We start from the raw sequence: 25,687 nt of genomic DNA on the forward strand, positions 1-25,687 counted from the left end.
CACACCAGTTAGAATGGCGATCATTAAAAAGTCAGGAAACAACAGGTGCTGGAGAGGATATTTCTTTATTTTTAAAATTCTTTGGTTATATCTATAATAGCTGCTGTGAATTTTTTTTCTTTTTATTTTTTATTTTATTTTTTATTTTTTGAGACAGGGTCTCACTCTGTTGTCCAGGCTGGAGTGCAGTAGTATGATCACAGCTCACCAGTCATGACCTTCCAGGTTCTGGTGATCCTCCCACCTCTGCCTCCCAAGTAGCTAGGACTACAGGTATGTACCACCACACCTGGCTAATTTTTTGTATTTTATGTACAGTCAGGGTTTCACCATGTGCCCAGGCTGGTCTCAAATTCCTGGACTCAAGCGATCCACCTGCCTCAGCCTCTCAAAATGCTGGGTTGAGGCATGAGCCACCATGCCTGGCCAGAAGTTTTCAGTGCTAAATTCATCATTACGCACTCTGAGACAACATATATAGACTTCTTTTCATGTTTTGAGTATAGGTCATACTTTTCTGTTACTTTACCTGATAGTTAATTTTATGTGTTAATTTGCTGGGTTATGATGTCTGGATGTTTAGTCGAGCATTATTCTGGATGTTTCTGTAAAGATGTTTTTGAATGAAATTGAGATTTAAGTCAGAGGACTTTGGGTAAAACAAATTACCATCCACAAGGTGGATGGACCTCATCCAGTCAGTTGAAGGCATTAATAGGACAGACTGATCTCCCTGAGAAAGAAGGAATTCTGCCAGCAGACTGCCTTTGCAGTTGAACTGCAATTCTTTCTGGAGTCTCCAGCCTGCCAACCTATACCATCAGATTTTGGATTCACTAAGGCTCCATAACTGCACAAGCCAATTTCTTAAAATAAGTCTCTCTATATATTTACACATCCTGTTGCTTTTGATTCTCAGGAGAATCCTAATATAATTTGCATAGCTCATTTTTTTTTTGAAAACTAGATTATATGATATATGTAGTAATTCTGGAATCTTATTTTGTTTGTTTTATTAACTTGACTGGATTTAGACTGTGGAATCTGTTTCCTCCACACTGCGGCATCGATAGCTCTGCTCAATTTTTAAAATGCTATTCTTATTTTTAAGCTTGGTTTTCTAGGGGTTGCTCCTGTTTTTTCATAGTTTAGAGGTCAGCCAATGATTAATCACAGGTTGTGCTTAAACATCTTGAGACTGTGTAAGGCTTCCAACCTCCGCCAATTGATGTGTGAGTCAGTCAGGGAGCAAATTCAATGTTATGATAACATGACTTGGTTTTCCTAACTACACTTCAAATCAAGTCATCCCCCTCTAGCAGCAATGCTGCTAGTTTTCATGGCTAGCCTCATTCTGGTTACATTAACTGTGCCAGAGTTACAGAATCTTTCTGTTCTTATACAAAGTTAAGAAGTTTTTCTTGAATAAATGCTTCTAAATTTATTGTTTGCCAGTGGTTAATTTCCAGAGAACTGAAATGGTTATGGCAATTTCGTCCATTTTTATGAAAGTTTTTCTGGAAGAGGACTGACTGATTTCTCTACTCTGCTATTGCTTGAAGTTTCACTCTGAAAATCTATTTCTTTTGAATCTGCATCTTTCATGTATAGCATGCATCTCATCCAAGGTTGAATCGGCACTTTTGACTCCTTCAGTCTACCCTCTGACCACTCAGCAGCAAATGTCACAGAGGTCCATTCTTAGCCCCGGTCTTTCAATGTTAACTCTGGCCTATATGAAGGTGTAGAAAGCAAACTTGTCACATTTGCCAAGAGCCCAAGGTGTAAAATGGAAACTAATTATATAGATGACAAAAATCAGAATTTTGTCAACTGGTTAAGAAGCAATAAAGATTAACATAAAAACAAGTGTTTAGGTTCTGAGGATCAATTGCACAGGTATCATTGACTGGTTTGCAGCCTCTCTGCATTACTTCTTTCCCCTATGTATTTTCCTAACCATCCAACCAGGGAAAGGTTCAAGTTTATTTCCTGACTATCCATATGATGTTTAAGCTTTCATGTCAGGTAATGTTCATGAGTGTGTCTATCTCCTTGCTTGTTGCATATATTAGTCACTGAGTGAATGGAAGTTTTATTATTGCAAACCAAATGTTTCTGGATTCCTCATCTATTTCCTCATGCTTTCTAAAAATTCTAAGCATCTGTCTATAGAATCACAATTTTTCTTTTCTCTGTTGTTAAGAAAATGAGTAGAAATCCTGGCTTCTCCTTATCTTTCATTCCTTATATTCATTCACTTTTTTTAAAAGAAAAAAAAATTTTTTCTTTTAACAATAATTAATATTCCTTTAATTCATTCAAATATACTCAAAATACGTTCTCAAATATAAGATCAAATTTTGCTAGTTATTTTATCTATAAAATATTACTTTGTGAATTTCTGTTTCCACAAACCTAACAAGACTCTCACCACCTTATACCTATGTTATCACAATCGCTTTGTAATGCTCACCTGACATTGGTCAGAACATGCAGTGGGGTTTTCAGGGATAGGCAAGAATGAGCAACTTAAGTTCTTTTATTTTGATTTACTCTTGAAGCAGCTATAAAGCAGGAGGCAATATACATGAAAAAGACAAAAATGCAATGCTTGGTCACAGTTTTTGGATTTTCTTGGTATCTTGTAGAAGCATGTTCAAACTGTAGTCTTGGCATTCTACGTGGTTTGAAACATCCATTAGGACAGAGAGTTCAAGAATAATGATATCGCTGTCTTTCATAACTCAGGTATATCGGCACTCAAAAGTGAGGTATTTTTTATCATAGAATACTATAATTCTGCTCCTCAGTTTGCCTGATATTCAAATAAAGGGCTTGGAAATTCTTGCTGTGTTTGTAGACATTGTCTATATTCAATGCCCCCTATTCTTTTTCCATTCACTCCTAGCCTCATGCTAATCTAGCTTTTGTCTCCAATATTCTGTTCCGAATATACCTCCTTTTTAAATTTTCAATTAACTCCACATTGTTAAATCTTATGGCCAAATTTCTGTCTTCACCTTATTTGTGCCACCTAAGAATTTGACACAATATCTCATTCCAGCCTCCTTGATACGTGGTCAGTTAGCTGCCAAGATACAGGGGCTGCTGATCTTCCATTTGCTCTTCCCAAGGCACACTTTATTCATCTCCTTTCTTGTGTTTGGCCCTGTGAGGCTAATCTGCAAGGATTACATCAGTAGGCTCTTGTGCCTTCTGGCTTTCAGTGACATCCAGTCAATGGGAAGCCCTAGTAAGAGATGAGAGGGAGAAGGATGAGGTCAGGTGTGTATTTTCTTGACTCCCTCCCTTGAAGGTTGCCTTGAGCTGATTGTATGCCTTCTCTCACAGTAGTGAAATCTATCCAACTCCCTCCTTCAATTTATAATCAACTCTACCCAACTGTCTCCCTCAATTTATAATAAACTCCCTCCTTGACTCATGAAGTCTAGAGACAACTAGCATTGGGACACTTTACTATCGCCAGTGGTTTCCTGAACCCACAGCTTTGTAAACAATTTTCACTACCTCTATTTCCACTGGTATCACTCTACTCCAAGCCTCCTATTTTATGTCGGTTATAGCACTAACCTCACCTCCTGTTTCAGTTTGTGACCTCTTAACTCTATCCATGAGTCTATTCTCAACACAGCAGCCAGAGTAACCCTTTTGAAGTCTAAGTTAATATCATGTACTACTCTGTTTCAAAGCATTTTAGGAAAATTTATTAAAAGTACAAACCAAAGTTCTTACTGTTTTCTGAAAGCCTCACATTCCCTGGCTTTTTTAACCCCTGTGATTTGATTTCCTACTGGGTTCCCTTGGTTCATTCCATCCCAGAGTCAATAGCTTTCTTGCCATTTCTTCTACAAGCTAGTGTGCTTCTCCTGCCCTACGGCTGTTAGGCTGATTATCCTAGAATACTCATTCCCCATAGACCTCAAGTCTTTACTCACATATTACTTTATTAATAAGGCCTATCATTCTTAACCTTTTAAAATTTACAGCCTATTCTGTGCTGTTATCCTCAACCCCTGTTATTCTGCTCTAATTTTTTTCATAGCTTTTATTACCTTCTAAAATACTATTATCTACTTATGTATTTGTTATATTTACTGACTATAACTCTGTTTCTTCTTATGAGGAAGCAAGTTCCAGGAAGTCAGGGATCTTTGTCTAGAACAGAAATTATCATATACATGGTAAATTTAGGATATGTAACTGTTGCATGAATAAACATCTCAGTTCAGGGGCAACCTCCTTTTATAAGTGCCTGTGCTGTGGGACCCAGGATTTTTCCATTTAGGTTCACTGGAATCTTTCACCCGTCCTAGAGAATTTGTAAACTAAGCTCATCACAATCCAATTCGTCTTTCATGTTGTTATTATTCTCTGCTGCTCAGGAGACTTAATATCTTTTGGATACTTCTTCAGTCTTCCATAAAAATTCTGGCCAAATGCAGTTCTCTCCTACTTTTACCAAGATGTATTCTAACATTAGATGAAGCATCATATTAAAGTGTTGTGTTATTTATTATATGTATTGTCTGATTTGTAATATATATACCCATATATGTATTTATATATAAATATATGTATATATACGCATATGTATTTATAAGTGTATATATACATATTGTCTTTCCAATCAGCTTATAAGCTTCTCAATGATAATTATGTCATGCAATTTTTTGGTGATCTCTGAATGTCATATAGAGAATGTTCAAAAGATATTGTGAAATTAAACAGAATTTGAAATTTTTTCTTTTAACAATAATTAATATTCCTTTAATTCATTCAAATATACTCAAAATACGTTCTCAAATATAAGATCAAATTTTGCTAAATTTATGTGACCTTGTATTTGCTTTTGATATAAAATTCCTTATATGCTTGCCTTGAAAACATAACTTCTCATACATTTGCTCTGAAACTTTAAAAATAATTGGATTTTTTAAGGTGTTTAGATTTGAATAAAATGTAAGAAATTTATAAAGACTAAAGTCTTCAGAAAAAATGTCATGTGCATTTTCTCTGGGTCAATCATATATTTGCAAACTACATACGGATATAGAATAATATCTAAGAATTCTTGTGTTGAATACATTACATGCTCATTAATGTTCTAAAAGTGATTCCACATGTGTACTGGGATATGGAGTCACTTGTCCAATTTGTGTTTATTTCCTAACTGGTTAAATATATTGATTCCACATCGGATTTGGGAGGCTGGTGATTTTTCTTACAACATCTAAGTTACTTTAATAACAAATTTCTATTTAATAATAACATATTATTTTATAATATCATTATATATATGAGTCCGATAGGCTCTGGGAAAAGGCATTCAGATACATTATCTCCAAGTTATTGTACTGCCTACTGAATTGATTCTTTACCAGCTTTGTTTCTAAAGTATAAAGGAATAAAAAAGAAGTGGGAGAGATGACAGTACAAAATTACAGTTGGGCTATATTGACCAGCGCTATGGAGCATATGTCTCTTTTCTGTAATTAGATTTCTGTTCTTTTCTTGTAGGTATTTTGTTTACCATTTGATCATCCCAGAATTGGTCACTTCATTTTATTAATCCTTTTCAGTTCTCATTCAAATTGCTTAAGAACATTAGAGTGTCTTAATCTCCTGTTTAAAATAATGTGGCTGGTTTAATTTTTAATATTTTCATATTTGAACCATCTGATACCTAAGTGAAGATTTAACTTCTGTTGTTTTGAAAACAATATTTTGCAATAGATTATTTAGAACCATGTAATTTTCTTCCCAACACTCATTCTAGGCCATATGTTAAAAATGTTATTGCTATTTGGCAAGTGCCCAAAGTCACACTACTTAAGACTCCTACCTGGTCTACCTCCCATCCCTAGTCGTTTCACCCTGCTTTCTGAGTCCAGTCCCACAACCTCTTGCCTGTTCCTCTGTCTCTTCTCTGCTCTCAACCTCTCTTTCAGACCTCCTATACTTCTCCTTTCCAGACTTCAACAAAGTTCACATAAAAGAGACACAGGGCTCAGAAAACACATAAGTGAACTCCTTTCAAAACTAAGTACAAATGCCAAAGCTCTCCTTTTAGTTTATTCAGCAGCAATATAACCTAGTGGTTAAAAGCACAGACTTTAAAGTTTGGGTTTGTATCTTGTCTTTTCCTCTGTTATTGCAATCTTTGTTCATAATTTCTAAGAGCTCAGTTTTCTTAATTGGAAAATGAAGATAATAAAAGTCCCCTACATGATGTGTCTGCATGAGGATTCAATATATTAGTGTTTGTGTTAATATATAAATACTTAATTTTAACATATAACACACAAGTACTTAGAATAATACTTGGCCCAAAGTAAATGCTACTTATGCTATTACTATGTAATTATCAGCATGTTAGTACACTATTAGTATCGCTATAGCTACATTATAGATACATACATTTTAACTGATACTATTATTATTAAGCTTGTTCACAACAATGAAGGGGAGACTATTCATGGAAAATCATGCTAGACTATATTCTCTGTTATAGAAAGATTGTTTCAAAAAACTTATGAACAATCTCTCCTTGATCTTTAAGCACATATATGGAGTCTACTAAGGCAAAACAGGGCTGCATAGCATATTTTTTATTAATCCTAATAATTTGTTACAAACTCTTGATTGCTGCTTCTTTTCTTTGTTAAAAATTTTTAAATTGGCTTTTATCTTTGAGGAAACATGATTCCAACATCTCCAAATCTATAATTTTATTGTGGTCTGCAGTGTAACTAAGCAGACTCTAACAACAACAAAAAAAGTAGCAAGTACATTGAGGGAGAGATGCCAAGACTATAGACAATTTAAGTCTTCTGGAATTTTCACTCTTAACAGTTTGCCGGAGTCATATGAGAAATCAATGTCTTCCTTTCCAATCGCAATAATATCACTGGATCTTTTTCATTACTTTTGCAATTTGGGGCATCTTGACTACAAAATTAAGAGATTATTTTCTCTCAATAAAAACTGAATAGGTAACAAAATAAAAACATAGACATGTATAAATTGTACACTTTAGTATTTACGGATTGAGATGTCAATCACAATATTAGAGATATAAGAAGGGACGATTACAATAATTTTACCATCAGAGAATCTACTCACATTCATTTTGCACCAATACAGGTTAGACTCTGTGCTAGTCAATCCTGTAGTGGATAAAAACAGATATCATTCACTTTATCATTGTCTTAGGCATTACACTAGGTGCTGGGGAGACAAAAATGAATAAGATACAGTGTGTAGGTCTTCATAGCCTGGTGGGAGACAAAGCCTTAGTTGTCAAACATCTCCAGCTTAGTTATCAGGAAGAAAAAAAAAAAAAAAAAACATGTAAAAGACTTCGCTTGAATTTCATTACCAAACTTCTAAGCCTTGCAGACTATCACAAGCAAAACTTGAGTGAGAGAAACTAGACCTGAAAAAGTACATTCTTTGTGTTTTCATTTCAATAACGTTCAAAATGAGAGAGAACCAATCTGTGGTGTTAGTAATAAGGAAAGTGTCTCTCCCTTGCAAGGGGTGGTGATTGGAAGAGAGCACAAGGGAGGCTTCTATGATGCCGAGCTGGGAATAGTTATTCAGTTTCTTGATATGGGTGCTGCCTATGTGAGGTTGTTCACTTTGAGAAAAAACACTTAAGAGTTTTACACTTCTCAGTGTGCATGTTATACTTCAATTAAAGAAAAATCTCATGAGTGGTTAGAATTCCAAAAGCATTCTTCTGATATTCTGCCAAATGTCTAGAGAGAGGCACTGTAGCATCCTCTTGTTTTTCTCTTTTTCCAGGACTCCTGCATTTCCTCAGGGCTAGCCTTGGGTCTTCCTGGGCTAACTCAAATATAACAGGTAGTCATATTCTTAGGGTCCACCGAATATATATTAACATGCATGTTTCATTGGCTTCACAGACTTGATTGGAGGCTTTTGAAGCATATAGAAAAGTGGTTTACACTGGGATCATGCATGGAACTTTAAATGTAATAGGTATCATTGTTCATAGACACGTTCTTTGTCCACCTTTGTGGAGTTTTCCTGTATCTAGTTTTAGATTCTCCCCATTTTTCTCATTTTGACTTTTCTTCTCTATATTATCTTTCCTCTGTATCAGATGCTCTTTGTGTACTTCTTCTATCCTCTCTCATTTACCTGACTCCAGCCGTGACTGCAGGGAAATGTTCTTTGTAGACTTTGACTCACTGCATTCTGGCAGCATCTCACCCCAATCACACACCAAGTGTTGTATAAGGCTCTTCTGATGCTGTGGCCTGGGATGCCAGGAGAAGCCTGCACACATGCAGGACCCGAGAGTGCAGGAGTTAACATCTGACACAATCCTCAACCAACAGAGCGCTGATGGATGTTACTCCTTGTCAGTCTTCAAGCGGACAATCCTGAGAGGCATTTTCTATGTTTCTCAGAACTTCCTGGAGTGATTGACATGCTGTTGTTACAGCAGTGATGGACTGAATAACACCCCTCCTTTTCTTCTTCCTGTTTCTGTGATTGATTTCTTATTCCTGCTCACTGCGATTATCTTTCACATAAATTATCTTATTAAAATCTTTGAGGCATTGCTTTCTGAGGACCATGGTTAGGACCAATTGGTACTTAAAAGTAGATGTGCAGGATAGGGTTCCAGAACGGATGGAAATAAAGCCTTACTGGGAGCAGACAGTGGGATGAAGATGAAGCCTAGGCATGTTGTGGCATCACAATTAGTTAGTTTCTCACTTTTGGTGGAATAGGATGAGGCTGGGTGAAGGGTGAAGTGCTGAGGTATTCAGGGGCTCTAACAATGCTTTGGGGGCAGTAGGAATTTGAAGGATTGAGGAATTTACTGGCCGCTGTTTACAATTTTAGAAGATTGAGCCTATACAGATAGTTAAATTACCAACTCTCAAATTAAGGCCTTCAAGGTAGCATCTAGAATAACTTTCATATCCTCCAGCCACAGAGCGGATTTTACTTATAACCAGACCAAGGAGCTTCAAAGGAAAGTCCAGCCTTGAAAAGTTTCCTATGCTTTGTCTAGTGGGCCTCAACCAGTCTCTTTCTAATCACTGCAGTGCTTACTCAGTGGGCTGTGAAAGTAGAGACCCAGGTGGAAGCTATGCGTGGCTCTAGAAATATGTATGCCGCAGGCAACAGACACATGAAAAAATGCTCATCGTCACTCACCATCAGAGAAATGCAAATCAAAACCACAATGAGATACCATCTCACACCAGTTAGAATGGCAATCATTAAAAACTCAGGAAACAACAGGTGCTGGAGAGGGTGTGGAGAAATAGGAACACTTTTACACTGTTGGTGGGACTGTAAACTAATTCAACCATTGTGGAAGACAGGGTGGCGATACCAGTTAACCCAGCCATCCCATTACTGGGTATATACCCAAAGGATTATAAGTCATGCTGCTATAAAGACACATGCACACGTATGTTTATTGTGGCACTATTCACAATAGCAAAGACTTGGAATCAACCCAAATGTTCATCAATGATAGACTGGATTAGGAAAATGTGGCACATGTTCACCATGGAATACTATGCAGCTACAAAAAAGGATGAGTTCATGTCCTTTATAGGGACAAGAACAGAAAACCAAACACCGTATGTTCTCACTCATAGGTGGAAATTGAACAATGAGATTACTTGGACACAGGAAGGGGAACATCACACACTGGGGCCTATCATGCGGAGGGGGTAGGGGGTAGGGACAGCATTAGGAGATATACCTAATGTAAATGATGAGTTAATGGGTGCAGCACACCAACATGGCACATGTATACATATGTAACAAACCTGCACTTTGTACATATGTACCCTAGAACTTAAAGTATAATAATAATAAAAAAATATGTATGCCTTCTTCCCAAGGCTGACCTAGCTACTACACTTCTGAATACCCAACCTGTCAACCTCAGAGATTGATGATGATTCTTCTGTGTAAGATGATCCTGAAGAGACTAGTCAGCCACTTGGATGTCTTTCCCCACTGGAGGAGGCAGCAAGAGTTTATCCAGGAATTGATAGGGACTCCAGATCTGCTTTTATTTCTTTGCTCAAAGTTGCTTTACCCGCAACATGATCTAAGAGCACAAACAATGCCTTATTCATTGGCATGCATTTTTTTTCACAATATTGTCTCCAAATGAAGGATTCATTTTATAGCTATGGATATGTGACCATGGAATTCTATGGCCGTCATATAAATGTATGCATGCAATCACCAGAAGCAGTCAGCTTAATAGAATAAGAATAGTCTATTCAAATATTTGCTAGCTGCAGCTTGGAAAAAAAACCTTGCAGTGTTAGAGTACTAAATCAATGTGCTGTTACCTCAAAAGCTGGAACACCTAAGTTGAGAAACAAGCACTGGAAAAAAGGATTGGCCCCTCTCACCACCATTTCCAATGACCCATTTGTGGATTTTGGGCTTTCAAATTTAAGCTATGTACTTTGAACCTTAAATGTCCACATTCCCCAATATGACTCCTTCCACCATGGGACAGACTAACAAGGAGTAACATTTATCCATCAACTCCCTTTTTATTTAGGATTACAGTAAAAGGTGTTAACTTTCATGCATTTATAGGCTTTGCATGTGTGCAGGCCTAGCAGGCTTCCCCTAGAATCTCATGCCATAGTTTGTTTTCTACTGGACACAAAATTTCTATTGAGCTTGAAGCTATGACTATTGGCAGATCACTTTAGAATCCTCATGTCAGTGGACCAGAAGACAAAGAAACTCCTAATTAATTTGAGGGGATAGGGTGTTGTTATGTTAAAGCAATAGAAAGGAGGATATCTGGAACTCAAGGTATTAACTGAAGCATTTCTTGGAATTTCTATGCCCAGTGATAATAGTGAATGAACAATTTAAATAATTCTTAATAAGGGCAAAACTAATGAGGGCTCAGACCCTCTAGTAGTGAAAGTGCGTGTCACCCCCATAGGCAAACAGCCAGATTAGCTGAAGGCTTAGCATGAGAGAAATTTAAAATAGGTGAGAAAGACAAGAGATGATAAAGATCAATTAAGACTTGATGATCAATTGCATTGGAAAAGGTGGAGAATTGTGTCTTGTTTCACAGACTTCCCTTTACTAAGTGATTTGAAGGTCAGAACCTAGAAGACTCAATTAAAGATTGGACTTAATGAAAGGTGGGAACACGTCAAGGAGTAAACTGAATCATATGACTCTTTTTCACTAACTCACATTTTCTTGACCTCGTCTCTGATTCCAGTTATAACTCCATCAAATTAATTCTGTGTAAGCTTCGATATAGCTTGAACTGACAGTATCTTTTCTCAAGCATGCACCAAAATATCTTCCAAGCCTTCATTGACTCTGCACCATGGGATACTGATGGAGCCTATTCAGGTCATATGCAAGTACACCTGAAATGCGAGGCTATTCATGCCCTCTGGGCAAGGCTCTACCAATGGGGGATGGAGGAGGATCAATAAATGCTTATTTTATTTTTTTGCCATCTTCAGGTGGAAATTTGAGATGCAGCAATATATTGGTTTTTCTTCCTTCCTAGTTTGAATCTCTGTGGTCCCTTACTCCTGCTCCCTGGAACCACCTTTTAATAAACCAATAATAATAATCTAAGTTTCTGACTGAGGTTCTACATTTGGTATTAAAAACATACTTTCTTCCTCTCATTTCATTTAAAGCATCTTCCTCCCTTTTCTGATGTCTTGGTATTTTCTGATGTCTTGGTACCAGCCTCATCTCTGCCTAGAGGATCTCACTTGTCCCCAGCAGGCTTTTGAAACTGTATTTTCCAAATAGAGAAATGTCTCTCCCAAAGCAGAATTCAAGTACCTCTTTTTGTTTATTACTGGCTGATTTTCCTTAGCCTACAACTATGCTCAAGTTATTCCTATCTAAAATATCCATGCACACATACATACCTACCAACATAAATTCTAAAACAAAACAAAGTCACAAACGGCACAAAACTATTCACTTGACTTTATGTCTGTCTTCTCAAAATAATAGTGACATTTGTTGAGTGTTTACTATATGCCAGGTGCTATTTTAGCCAATTACATACAATATCTTGTTTTATTTTCACAAATCCTGGGGAGGTATTATTACTATCCCAAATTGTAAAGACAAAAAGCTGTGGTTCCTTGATGTTAAGTAACTTTCTCAAGGTCTTATCTTAAATGTCCGAGCATGGATTAAAACGCAGGTCTCTGCCTCTGGAGTATGCATAATTAGTACATCAGGATTGCCTTAAGAACATGGATACTGTTTTCAACTCTTCACTTCTCACTTTCCTCTCGATTCACAACAATGAATTCCCATTGAAATAGTGTTTGCTAGGGTCACCAATATACCCCCAACATGCAAAATCCAATGGATGCTGTTTATTCCTAGTCTTATATAGACATCTGTAGTGTTTGATAAAATTGAATGGTTCCTCATCTTCTTAATTTTTTCAGACTTGTATCTCTTATTGTTTGCTCATGATCTTTTTTATAGGTTTTTCTTTTTCTCACATTTTAGGTATTATGATTACAAGCTTCAGTGCTCAACGTCTCTTTTCACTTACAATCTCTCTCTGGCTGTCTGCAACTACTGCTTTCTTGCATTGACCTCTTAACGGCATTTACAAAAACCAAAGTTTTACCTGAGTTTTCTACAACTAATTTGTGTAAAATTTAAATAATCATTGTCTCCTAAAGTTATTTTTTCTCTTTCACCTTAGTCATCTCCTTGTTAAAAGTAGAAATTTGGAATCTTTCTTGAGGTCTCTGGGAAAGTTGTTTCAGACTGTCCATTTTCCCAAATATTATCAACTTTAGGGGACAAAGCCAGACGTCCTTAGGGAAACCTTAACTTAGTCAAACTTTTAATTGCAGGAGCTAAGACGTAACCGAATACTTTATGCTCAGTGAGAGATAAGAATGATGTCAATGGGATATAATGCGATGCTTTAGACTTACTGTGCAGGTGATTGTCAAAATACAGTTGTTTTGGAAGTTGAGGAAAAAAATCTTCCAGGGAAAAGGAGCTTTCTGTTGGCCTCTAACTGCATGCTATCATTTTTACTAAATAGTGGTATTTTTTATTAAAACATTTTCTCATGGTCTGTTGCCACCTAAAAGCTTTGAACTGTGGATATATAGAAAAAATCTGTTCTGACTTGCCTTAGCCTTGGGACTAATCTTAATAGAATATGCAGCAGTGTTTATTTGCACGCTGATTATGAAACTTGTTTTCATTTAAACTCTTCTTGATTTATTAACCTCATTTAGAATTTTAGAGTTTTAGATTCTTTGCAACTGATTAAAACAAAGTGCTGTTGTCCTTCCAAGAATAGAAACTGTTCCTTCCTTCTCTTCCATGTGGAAGTCAGTTTTTTTGAGACCATGTTTGTTTTCATCTTGATATCTCTATGGTGTGAACAGCTTTATTTTGACAACCGCTAATCATTTGAAGTAAGGACAATGAAGACAGCCGCAAAAGCTTTTTGGAATTACCTAATGTGTGTCCCTTTCTGTATTGTCTTTGTCAGCCTTGCCTACTAGTCAAATAGCAGTTAAAAAAAAGTTATATTATTCCACCTAAGAAGAAAAACATACCTATAAACGCCCATGAATAAAATCAGATGAAACCAGTTATTTGGATGGCAGAATTGTTTTTCATGTGCTGCAACTCATCTCTTTCTGGGGTACTTCAGACTACATGGGAACACATGGACCTAATGACAAGGTCTTCTTTATGTGGCCCCAACGAAGATGTGTTTGGATGGCAATATAGACCTTGTGTTCTTCTGAATGTTCTTTGTGCTGTGTTGACTGCAAAGACATTACACTTACCTGATTATTCATATTATTAGGATTAATATTATTTTTTAAGAGAATAAAACAGTCTCATTGGCTTAATGCTACCACTTGCTTAGTTCATTAGTATGTATATACAATAATTATATATATATATAGTGTCAGTGATTACCCTTGTGACAGAAGCAGAGTATCAGAATGAGGTGATCTGAAGTTATTTTCATACTTACAGTCTTACTGAATTGATATTAAAAATTTGGTTCTTATTTTAACTGCTATGCTCATTTCATACTATATCGCTATTTTCAAATATCACTCCCATAAAACATTTGTTGACTTTTAAATCTTTTTTTCCTGCTCATAAGCAGAAGATACAAATAACTTACATGGCCAATATTTTTTAAATGTAGACCAGAAGTATTTTTAAGCAAGGATCATTTAGTCTAACCCCATAAGAAAAATTAAGGACTTAAATTATTACATTTTCCTGTGACCTCCTAATCTATACTTTGTGTTTTAGTTGTAGAAGAAAAAACTCACTTTATCTCTGTTTGATAAATACGTTAAAATGCAATGCCCATACACACAGTTTCATTCTTCAATTACTTTTCCTCCACACTGACAAACCATCTAACACTATTTAATGGTCTCTCCTAGAGCACTTCATGATTCAGAGTCCTCCAACTGTGACAAATCAAAAGGCACCTATGTATTCTTTGGGGTTTTTGTTTGCAAAAATGTCAACAATTCAATTTAGTTTGGATTTTGATGTGCATTAATCTTCACAACCTTTTATGCATCAATTAACTGGTAAAAGTTACCAGGGCATCTCTTCACTGAATGTGTCATGAAGGCCTTTAGTCTTTTTTCTTTTTTTTCTTGTATACATTCTTTGCTGTTTTCACTGTGAAGTACTTGGGTTTTTCATTCTGGAAACCTGATTTATGTGAAAACAAGTTTAGTTGGGTTTTCTAAAAGTGTATACTCTCTACCCAGCATGATTTTGGTGAGGCAGGGTCATAGGGGGAGCCCTTACAACAGAGCTTAAGGAAACGTGTGTTTGTGTGTGTGTGTGTGTGTGTGTGTGTGTATTTATTATTCATAAATTATAGAACTGGAACAACTTTAGAAGGCATGAGCCCCAACCCTCTCAATTTGCAGATGCAGCAAAATTAAGTTGAGTGTTTTGTAAGATCAGCTAGTTAAGAGCATATTTAACACACACACACACAAAAAAAAACCCTCAGCAATTTTTAACCCTTCTAGAATATCACAGTACCATTGTCACTTTGAGACAGCGTTTGTGTTTAGAGGTTACAATTCAATTTTACCCACCTTCTTTACCTGCGCTGAGTACCTCCAGATCTTTCAATGAAGGTAATGGCAAAATCACAATTACTTTTGTCCAACCTAATACCTTTAGTCTTACTGGCAAGAATGAGGTGATTCCTAATTGTGAGAAAAATTTGGAGCTTCCTCAGCCCCACTGAAAAGAATGGACATCCTATTAATTTTATATCACCACTTTAGCTTAAAACTTTTAGCATAGAAGAGTGGTGTGGCTATTTGGCTTTCCTCCCTCAAACTCATCAGTAAGGCATAAATCATTTCTGAATACTTCTTGCTTTCTCCCCATTCTTTAACTTTTGGAGCCAACTTTCCACTTAATCTATTATTCCTGGACCCTAGACATGGTAATTAACCTCAGAGATGGAATTTAGTCAAAAATGCACTCTGCAAACAGCGTTACATTAGAAACATTTTAATTGTGTTCAGCAGCATTTCTTAATTTAATCTGAAAGGTTACACTATCTTCCATATGAATCAATAACCATTTAATTTCTGGATGAAGGTTAAAATGATTTTCTCTGACTTACTAGCTTGGCATAAGGCTATGCTTTGGGCCATTAATTCACCTTGTAAAGTCTTCGCTTGAATTCTTCTGAGCTCTAAGAGAGTGGAGCATCTTTTAAGAAATAGGTCACTTTATTAAATGATAAGTTGTCAGACAGACTCAACAACAGTTTCTCTCTTTGAAGAGCATTAGCTCTAAGATAATGGAGCATTTTTATTTTGTGCAATGCTTGGAATGAGAAGATCCACAGCTTAGGGGCAAGACTATGGGATTAATCATTTCTCTCCCTCATTGAAGAGACTTCATTGTTAGAATTCAGTATCTAGCTGAATCAATAAGTTATTTCTTATTAGAACATAATCCTTTTGATTGAAGAATTTTTTATATTATATAAAGTCTCTGTTTATAGACATTATTAATGATGACTGTTGTGTTAATAAACTACAATGATGATTTTGGAAAACTTTCACCTAGTCCCGATGACTTTTGTTTTATTACCAGTCTATTGTGACATCTTTTTAGTGTATAGAATCTGTACTCAGTTGTAGAAAGAGAAAGAAATATCCATGACTTTGAGTTATAAAAACTTGAAAGTTCTATAGTCATAAAGTTAGAATTATCATTAATATTTTTCTTATCACTAATACTCGAGCACATGACACTATAGCCTATATAATATCATGTAATATATACTTCAATTAAAATATTCTAAAGAAATGAGTGAGAACCATTGCATTTGAAAGCAAGAAAGAGAGACCCTGGAGATCTCCTAGTTCCACAGATCAAGATGCCACATCTGAATTAGATTAAGTGACATGTCAAAGGTTGCATAATTAATGACAAATTTGGCACTAAAACCTTACTACGTCAGAACTCTTTCCACTAAAACCTTACATGTCTTGAATATTTAGAACATTTATTTTAAGAAAGAATGGCATAAAGTCTGGGCAAAGACATGCCAAGAGTTCTATTATACTTAAGATTTTAAATGTTGCTCTTCTGGCCTCTGCTCCTTGGCTAGCTTTTCATCTCTCTGTATACAATTCTCCCTCTAATATATCATGCAAATACTGATTACCACACTGCTGGTTTTGCTCAGATATCCTGTATTGATACACAATACAGGAAATTATCCTAATCCACTCTGCCTCACAAAATAATGACCTAAAAGTTCTCAAGTATGCACTCATTGGGATCATCCAATTATCCTATTCCATTCTGCCTCACAAAATAATGACCTAAAGGTTCTCAAGTATGCACTAATTTGCCCTCCAAACATACCATTAGCCCCCAAAGTCTGCTAATTCCACTTCAGGAAAGACTCCAAAATCGGTGCCTTGGTTTCTCATGCTTTTCCTGTCTTCCTCCTGAGATCACTGCAAAGCCCCCGTCACCTTCAGTCTTCCTATCACATGATCACATGCTTTGACTTCCCAGATACAGTCTCTATACTCTTCTAAGTTAGTTATTCCTAAAGGCAAATTTGAGCCCATCATTTCTATACTTAAAAAGCTGCATGACTCTGCAATGCCTTCATGTTCTGGCTCAACCCACCTCCCCACCATAGAGTTCCCCTACTAACTGGCAGACTTAGACCACATCTCAACCTTCTCTGCACTAGCCATAACTCTCATAACCCTAGGCTTGGCATATGGTTTCCTTCCTCTGTAACACCTTTTATTTCCATTTATTGCTTCCAAAACTCTTATCCTAGCTCAAAACAGCAAAGCAAAATACTACTATATAACATTCCTTGAGACCTTTGGTAGTAGTGATGCATGCTCCCTACTGCTACTTCATTTTATTCATAAATTTCTTATGGCATTTACTGAATTATTTATTACAATTCGCTACTTCTCTTATATTATTCTACTCAAAGCTTCCTATGGCCTTGTGAATAAAAGGCAGGCAGCAGAGTTGAGTGGACGTGGGTTTGATCCCTGCCAATGAATCAGCAATGATGTGACAAATTACCAAGATTAACAAAATCTTGGTAATCCTCAGTTTGTTAATTTGCTGAGGATTGATAATGAAACTTACAAGTTGATCTGATGTGTGGGATGTTGATGATGCATGGAATGTGCCTTACACTGCTTTGGCACCAGTCTTGAGTCAATACGTGAGAGACATGCATCCCTGTATTCCCAACTCTTGATTAAAGTGCCAAGCACATTTGCTGAAATGAAAATCAGGCAGTATTTATACTGTTACAAACTTAGCTATGTAAAAAATATGGCTTCCTTTGTTTCTTTATACCTGCATAAATTCTCAAACTCAGATTTTTGCTGATGGTGAGTGCTTGTCAATCCAAGATCACTCAGTCACTTTCGTTATGAGAAACAGTATTTTGGAAACTAGTGCTCAGTTGATTCACCTTTCTGCCCCACAGGAAACAGAAGCAGAATGTGTGTGCTCCAGGCATCTGGGGGATATTGCATTTGTACGCCATTTGTGCTCCAGTCTGCCTTTAGCTGAGGTATAGCGGTATAGCGCTTGTTACCTAGTCTTGGAAGTCAGTCTCCAGCCTGCTACATTCACCACTGATGTCCTTAGGTGACAGACAGAGCAATGAAAATCCTGAGTAAATTTGAGAGGATTCCAGAACAAAAAGAACTAGGGTCTGACTTTCCAGGCTGTCTTTCCTCTGAAAAAACTGTAAACTTTGTAACTAAATCCCATTTCTGCATGACACCAGGGGCTGGAAGTCTGAAATCAAAGTGTCAGTAGGTTTGGTTCCCTCTAAGGGCTGAGCAGAAAGAATCTGTCCAAGCCTCTCTTCTTGTAGATGGCCATTTACTCCTGTGTCTCTTTCCATTTTCTTCCCTTTATGCATGTCCGTTTCTTTGTCCAAGTTTATTCTTTTTCTTTCTCCATGGGCCTCAGATGCTGGTTTTCTTCAATACATATCAGGTCAAATTGAAGAAATGTTACTTACTCTTTTTTTTTTTTTAATAGACAGGGTCTCACTCTGTTGCCCAGGCTGGAGTGCTGTAGTGCAATCTCAGCTCACTGTAGCCTCGACCTCCCAGCGTTAAGCGATCCTCCCACCTCAGCTTCCTAAGTAGCTGGGACTACAAGCATGCACCACTGCACCTGGCTAATTTTTGTAATTTTTGATAGAGATGGGGTCTCACTATGTTACCTAGGCTGATCTCGATCTCCTGTGCTCAAGTGATCCACTTCCCTTGGCTTCCTAAAGTGCTGGGATTACAGGTGTGGCCATAAAAAAGGATGAGTTCATGTCCTTTGTAGGGAAACCATCATTCTGAGCAAACTATGACAAGGACAGAAAACCAAACACCGCATGTTCTCACTCATAAGTGGGAATTGTATAATGAGAACACTTGGACGCGGGGTGGGGAACATCACACACCGGGGCCTGTCGTGGGGTGGGGAGATGGGGGAGGGATGGTATTGGGAGATATACCTGATGTAAATGGCAAGTTGATGGGTGCAGTAAACCAACATGGCACATATATACATATGTAATAAACTTACACGTTGTGCACATGTACCCTAGAACTTGGAGTATAATTAAAAAAAATAGTGGTGTTAGTTATAAACTCATGCCTTGAACTTTCAGTATTTTTAATATTTAAAACTGAATGTTTGGAATAAGAAAATACAAACTTCTTTTTCTTAAATGCTTATTTATTGAAAATAAAAGTTCCGACTTTCAAGATCATTACCTCTACTAGATATTTTCAAAATCTATCTAAAATTTTACAATTCAGTAAATTGGACCTTTATTCTTTTGTGTCATCTCTTCTTGTGTTCACTGTACATGGTAAGCTCTTCTTTCTGCTTGAATAGTGAAGGAAAAGACAGAAGAAATAATTTTTTAAAACCTACCTAGTTTATTGTGGTATATTTTCATGCTACATCCTCACCCACATGTATATGTAGTACGTGTGTGTGTGTGTGTGTGTGTGTGTGTGTGAGAGAGAGAGAGAGAGAGAGAGGAATGTGGGAAAATATGTGAGGGATAGTGTGTAAAGAGAATGATATATGGAACTCATCACAACTAATTTGGAATCCTGGCTATACTATTTTTCATTTGGGCCAGCAGGAAAATCATTTGATTTATGTTAGTTTCAATTTTCTTCCACTGAACTTTAAAATTCTTTTAGAATGCAACAATCTTTTAATTTCTGTTTCTTTAATCTGGCACATAGTAGAGAAATTGTCATTATTGAATGAATAAATGAGCAATGTCCTAGCTATCAATACAAGGCATTACAAGGGTTCATTTTACTCCCAATTAATTTATGTTCAGTCCAAAACACTGTGTTTAAGAAATGAGCCTCAATTTGGCCTTGTCTTCTTTTCAGAGGCTGCATGTGTCAGTCTTCAGGAATACACTGACTTCCTGGCTGCTTTAGCAAATATTAGATTGCCCTCCTCTGACTTCGAATAGAACGTACTTCTTGTACTCATGATTTAATATGTGGCAATATGTTATTTTATCTAATTAGGTCATAGTTTTGGATATGTCTCTTTCTCTCTATGAAATGCTCAGCTCCTTAATGGCAGAGACCACACAATATGCCTTTGTTTTTCACATCACCAGCAAAGGGCCCCTTTCTTGGGAGGTGCTGAGTGTGTTCTTGTATTTAAGAATAGCAGTAATGACAGTAAAGTTAAGCTAATGTACACAGTTCTTTAAAAAACAAAAACAAAAACAAACTATGCTGATATAATTGTGTCAGATGAAGAGATGTAGACTCACAGAAGTTCAGTAACTTGAAATATGCCCATAGCCAGAAAGAGGCAATGACTCAGTTGTGCAGATTCTGATTCCAGGACTGTTTCTACTACACCATGATAAATAAGGTCTCTGTTTTGTATTAAACATTCGGACAGTTGGTATGAAGTTGTTAGATCTGACATAATTTGTTTCTAATAGGATTGAGATACCCTGAACAGGTCACCAGGGTATGTTGTATAATTTACCTTTGCTTGATGGCTTTAAAAGGAGGATCAACACCTGCCTTTTAGGCCAGGTTTAGGCATTGCCCTGTCAAAAGGAAAGAAATTAACTACATGTTTTTAAAGATTCCTTTTGGTTCTATAGCCAAAGGAATCTTGGTTCTTGTAACTTAGTTATATTTACTTTTTTAACTGAATTCTGCCTGTTCCTGGGCATTTTGTAAATATTATGCAAGTCTAAGTTTAAATCAGCAGTGACGAGTCAAATTTGGGAGGTCAGGGAAGGTAGAAATCAAGTTACCATGCAGAAGAGCTCAATATACATGTCACTACTAAGGAGATGAGAAGGAATAACAGCACACAATATTAATCTTCATGCCATGCTTCAACACAGGATTTTTAAGCCACTCTGACAAATTCTAGATTTTAAACACAAATGAGTGGAAGTTTGTGGAGAACCCTGAGAACTTGGAAGTGTCTTTGTTGTTTGCCTTAGTCTGCCTCCATTCCGAGTTTCTCCTCACCTTGAACATTACTTCGTTTAAATTCTTAACCCCCTTTCCAACCATTTTTACTCATTTGTTGTTACTATGCAGATTACAATGGCTGGTGTTTGGAAAGGGGATCAGCAAAACATTTATCATTCAATGCAGCAACTTGAGGAGTTTTGAAAAGCAGAGCATGTGGAACCCCATTAACAGATAAAGAACACAGGATTGAAAGAACCGAAGGACAAATCATTTATTTCAGTACATCTTGTATAGCAACACATTACCAGAGGCAATAGGTACAAAAGATCAGATCAGCTTCAGAAGGGCTAAATGATATTCATTTGCCATCTTCACCAAAATAATAAGATTGCATGGAAATATTTTTTATTTTGAATGTTGAAGATAATTTTAATAATGTGATTTTTTGACCCACAGTCTAAGGCAAAGCCTTATCCCGGAAGATAATAGAGATGAGATGAATTAGAGGACTATAGCCAGATACAGAAAAAAAAAAAAAAGCAGAACCTTTTAATACTAACAGATAAAACAGGCAGTTCAATGCTGATAAATGCAGAATAATGATGCTTTTGATGGGTCTTTATCACAGAAGGCCATGTTCTTCATAAATTATGAGCCATAAAAAAAGGAATTTCAGTCAAAAGACAAGTCTGTTTGTATTGTCAATGAATGATGAGAAATAGAAAGACAAAAATCAAATAGGAATGCATAAAATAACTGCTTGATGACTTTATCAGCTAAGTTTCTACCCTGAAAAATACAGAACAAAAGACTACCCAGAAACAAACAAACAAACAAAAAAATTCAAAGACAGCCCAAAATGATAGAAGTACTTTTATTTTGAAAAAATGAAACTATTTTATTTGTGGAAAATTGTGGTTGATCTAACGACTACTGAAGTCAATTTCAAATGCAGATGTTTTTAGTATTTTCTTATCTCAAAGGGCATCTAAAATGTATCTGAAGTGATATTTAATGTGGATTGACATTCATTCTTTATGTGAAGGATGTATCTCAATGTCTATACATATGTGCTTCTGAATATTTTGTCACAATTATCTTTAAAAAGTTAGATAGTGAATTTTTTTGGTAAAAAATGTCAATTGAATTTGAGCTTCTGACTGATGTATTTTCTAAAATTTAACATTTAGCTTTCTTGTGATGTTTTTGTAAAGAGAAAACAGAATATGTTTGAGCTTCTGTTATATGTATATTTTCTAAAATATAATATTTATTACCATTACCTAGTTCAGATTTATAATATTTATCATCAATAAATATGGGTCAAATTTGCCAATTATGTTTTCAGACACTGGTCCTAATATTTCAGGTATTATATCTATAATTTAATTAGCAATCTGCATGTGGTATCTCTTATAGATCATTATTTGGTACTGAAAGTGGTAATAATTCATCAAGTAATACTTTTCCCATAACAGGCAACTTTATTAATTTATCATGATGGATCTTTGATCTTTCTTTATTAATATATCATGATGGATCAAGGTAACTATTCTTATACACCAGCACTAAGAATCAACATTATTTGGAGGAAGCTATTTAAAAAAATAAGAAAGCAATGTGTCTTAATGAAATGGCCATGGTTCGAGAACCAAGAGCCCTAACACCTGCCTTAACGGACAAGATGTGTTAACTCGAAGAATGTGTGATTTTTGCCTCAGTGTCTCCAAACTTAAAATAAGAAGGCTGAGTAACTAAATTGTTTTTGAATTTTATAACCTTATATTTTACTGCTGTGGTATATTTTTTGTGACTTCTTTGCTTAGTCAGTACTTAACCTTACTTTCACAATTTATTTTAATGTGTCTACTAACATCAACGTAGTTGTCTTTTGTAACTGACAGGTGCTGGGGAGAAAAGTATCTGAATCTCCCAAAAGGCATTTCCAGCCCCGCTCACTGTGTTCTGATCTCCCTTCAGAACTCAAAATCACTACTTCCAGGGGACATAGTGTTGATGAGCTTTCTTCTCATCCTTCCAGCATGCAGGGGTAGAAAAAGACTGAAGACCATTGGTCTAACACCTTCACAGAGAGCCTTCTCAGAGGACACAAGTGTTTGTCAAGCATATGTGTTCAAGGAAGCGTCTCTTTGGGGAGATTCTGTCATCTTAGCATCACTTTTACCTCTTGAGACTCCCATAGTGAGTCAGGGCCAACAACTTTCTTTTTTAATGACATGTTTTAAAATTCTGTGTTGCTGGCATTGATCCTCTCTTTTTCTTACCATATTTGATGTCCTCTCAGTTTCTAAGCTGCCTTAAAGATTCCATATTTCATAATTATTTTGTTGCGAGCAACAGAAATGGTCTTTGACTGACTTAAACAAAAGCAAATTTATTGGAAGGATATAGTGAGCTCAAAGAATGTATAGAAGCCTAGAGACCTGGGCTTGAATGGATGGGAATCAAGGCAGTGCTGGAGACAAGAAAGAAAAAAACATGATAGTGGCCTGGTAGCAATGAGGGCTGACTCTCAGATAAAAGTGAAAGAGAAACATTTTCTTCCTTTTTATGATGTTGCTGTATATTCAGATTCCTGCAGTGGACATCCAGTGAAGGATACTGGATTTCTGTTATAAAGACATGGGGGCATTGGGTAGACATTAAAAAGACACACATTCATGTATATTCATATGAGCACCTTCCTCCTGCAAAGCAGTGTCTGCGAATAGCTACCTATTTCATTTCTTCTTTTGATAAATTGACTTGATCTCTCTTCTTACCATCTCTTTTTTTAAAAGTATGAGTTACCTTCATTTATCATCTCAATTTCATCCTGATCTTTGTTTTTCTTAGAAAAGTACAGGTACCCCTCTTAAAAAACCACTATGTAATTATGTTTAAAATCAGTTCTCCATTATGGTGAAAAGGAAGTTAAAATATTCAAAAGTTAAACTGGGCAAACTTCTATTAAAATAGGAATCATTTGATAAATTAACACTTATAATCCCTAAGAGTATTGCTATCTAAACTGATAGATAAGGTATTCTGAAGTTAAAAATACAATAAAGGAATATGGTATGTGGGTAACATCAAGTGGGATTGCTGTGCGGTATTTCAGATGAGCTCATATATTACCCCACGTCTAATACTTTCACAAAATGATGGTATTTTTCACCTGCTTTCTGATCTCTTTTTGATAGAAATAGCCTGGCATCTTTTTCCTACATCAGCTCCGTTCATCTATTGAACTTTAATGATATGTTTTTCTCCCAGTCCTCTAACAATTTCCACTAGATTTAGCTACTTTTTAAGGAGTTTCTGTGTTTCTTATGGTACTCTATTATTTTCTTTGATCATCTAGTCCTTTTTCTTACCCTAGGGACATTTTCATTTGCAAAGATCCACACAAATTTTACTCAGCACAAATCCAGTCATATAGAAAACCCCCTACAAGTGAAATGAGACTGCCAAATAATTTCTGTCAGCCTTAACACTGGAATTTGCTAACTTTTGACATGATTCTGATGAAAATTAGAAATTATGTAAGTTCTCCCCAATACTGGACTTTTCAGGGATTTGCTATCCAGCTTGGTGGGTTATCCAGCTCTTTTGCTTCCCTCCTTTCCTCCTGCCACCTCTTTAGACTATTTCCATCCATCAAACATGCCTTTAGGGATAAAAAGAGAAGGTGAGATGAAATGCAAGCTGATCCATTTTGTTGTTTAGCTGCAGTTCTGGTTAGAGAGAAAGTAGAGGGTTTGTTGAAGAGAAAAGTTGAAACGTGGAAACTATTGGCTAAATTGAAACGAGGGTATTAGCTTGGGAAGTTGTCGATTTATGCAACCGGTGCTCCCATTTGCATAGATAACTGAGTTAGCTTTACAAGAGTTTAGGGTTCCCTCACTCATAGATATTTTATTCATGAGTTATTGCCCTTAAAAATATGTAACCATAAAAGAAGTCCTCTAAAGAAAACCCAGCCTCTGAAATGAGGCTCACAACCATTACACTGATGATCTGAAAGGCACACTTGCCTCCTTCAGTTTATAATGATATCATTGCCTTGGCCACAATCTCACTTTTGTTCATTTAAATGGCATAGGAATAAACGCTACTTGCATCGTAGTTTGTACATTAATAGGCACAACATAAAACCAAATTACAAGGCTGTACTCTTCCTCAAGCTGTTAGCTACCTCTAAGGTTTTTCTGTGGCAGCGACAGATGCTCTGATACCTATATAACCTCCAGAATAAGAGTTTAATGAAAGTAGTATTTGTAGTATTTAACTTTGGAAACCTTTAAATTAGTAAGATTTATTTTTGTGATGCTTTAGAGTAAGAAGTTAGCATTTCTCTAATGACAGTCATTTCTTAACATTTTAACTCATATCTTATGGGAAATCTAAGTAGTGCTTAAAACTCTGTGGAAGAAAGAAAACACAAGGGCAGTTCAAGCAGAAATGTAAAGAGGTAAAAAAGAAACATTTATACGGCCAAAAAAACATACGAAAAAAAGCTCATCATCACTGATCATTAGAGAAATGCAAATGAAAACCACAATGAATACCATCTCACGCCC

Source organism: Mandrillus leucophaeus, unplaced genomic scaffold (assembly GCF_000951045.1).
Source record: "Mandrillus leucophaeus isolate KB7577 unplaced genomic scaffold, Mleu.le_1.0 Scaffold487, whole genome shotgun sequence".
Lineage (NCBI taxonomy): Eukaryota > Metazoa > Chordata > Mammalia > Primates > Cercopithecidae > Mandrillus > Mandrillus leucophaeus.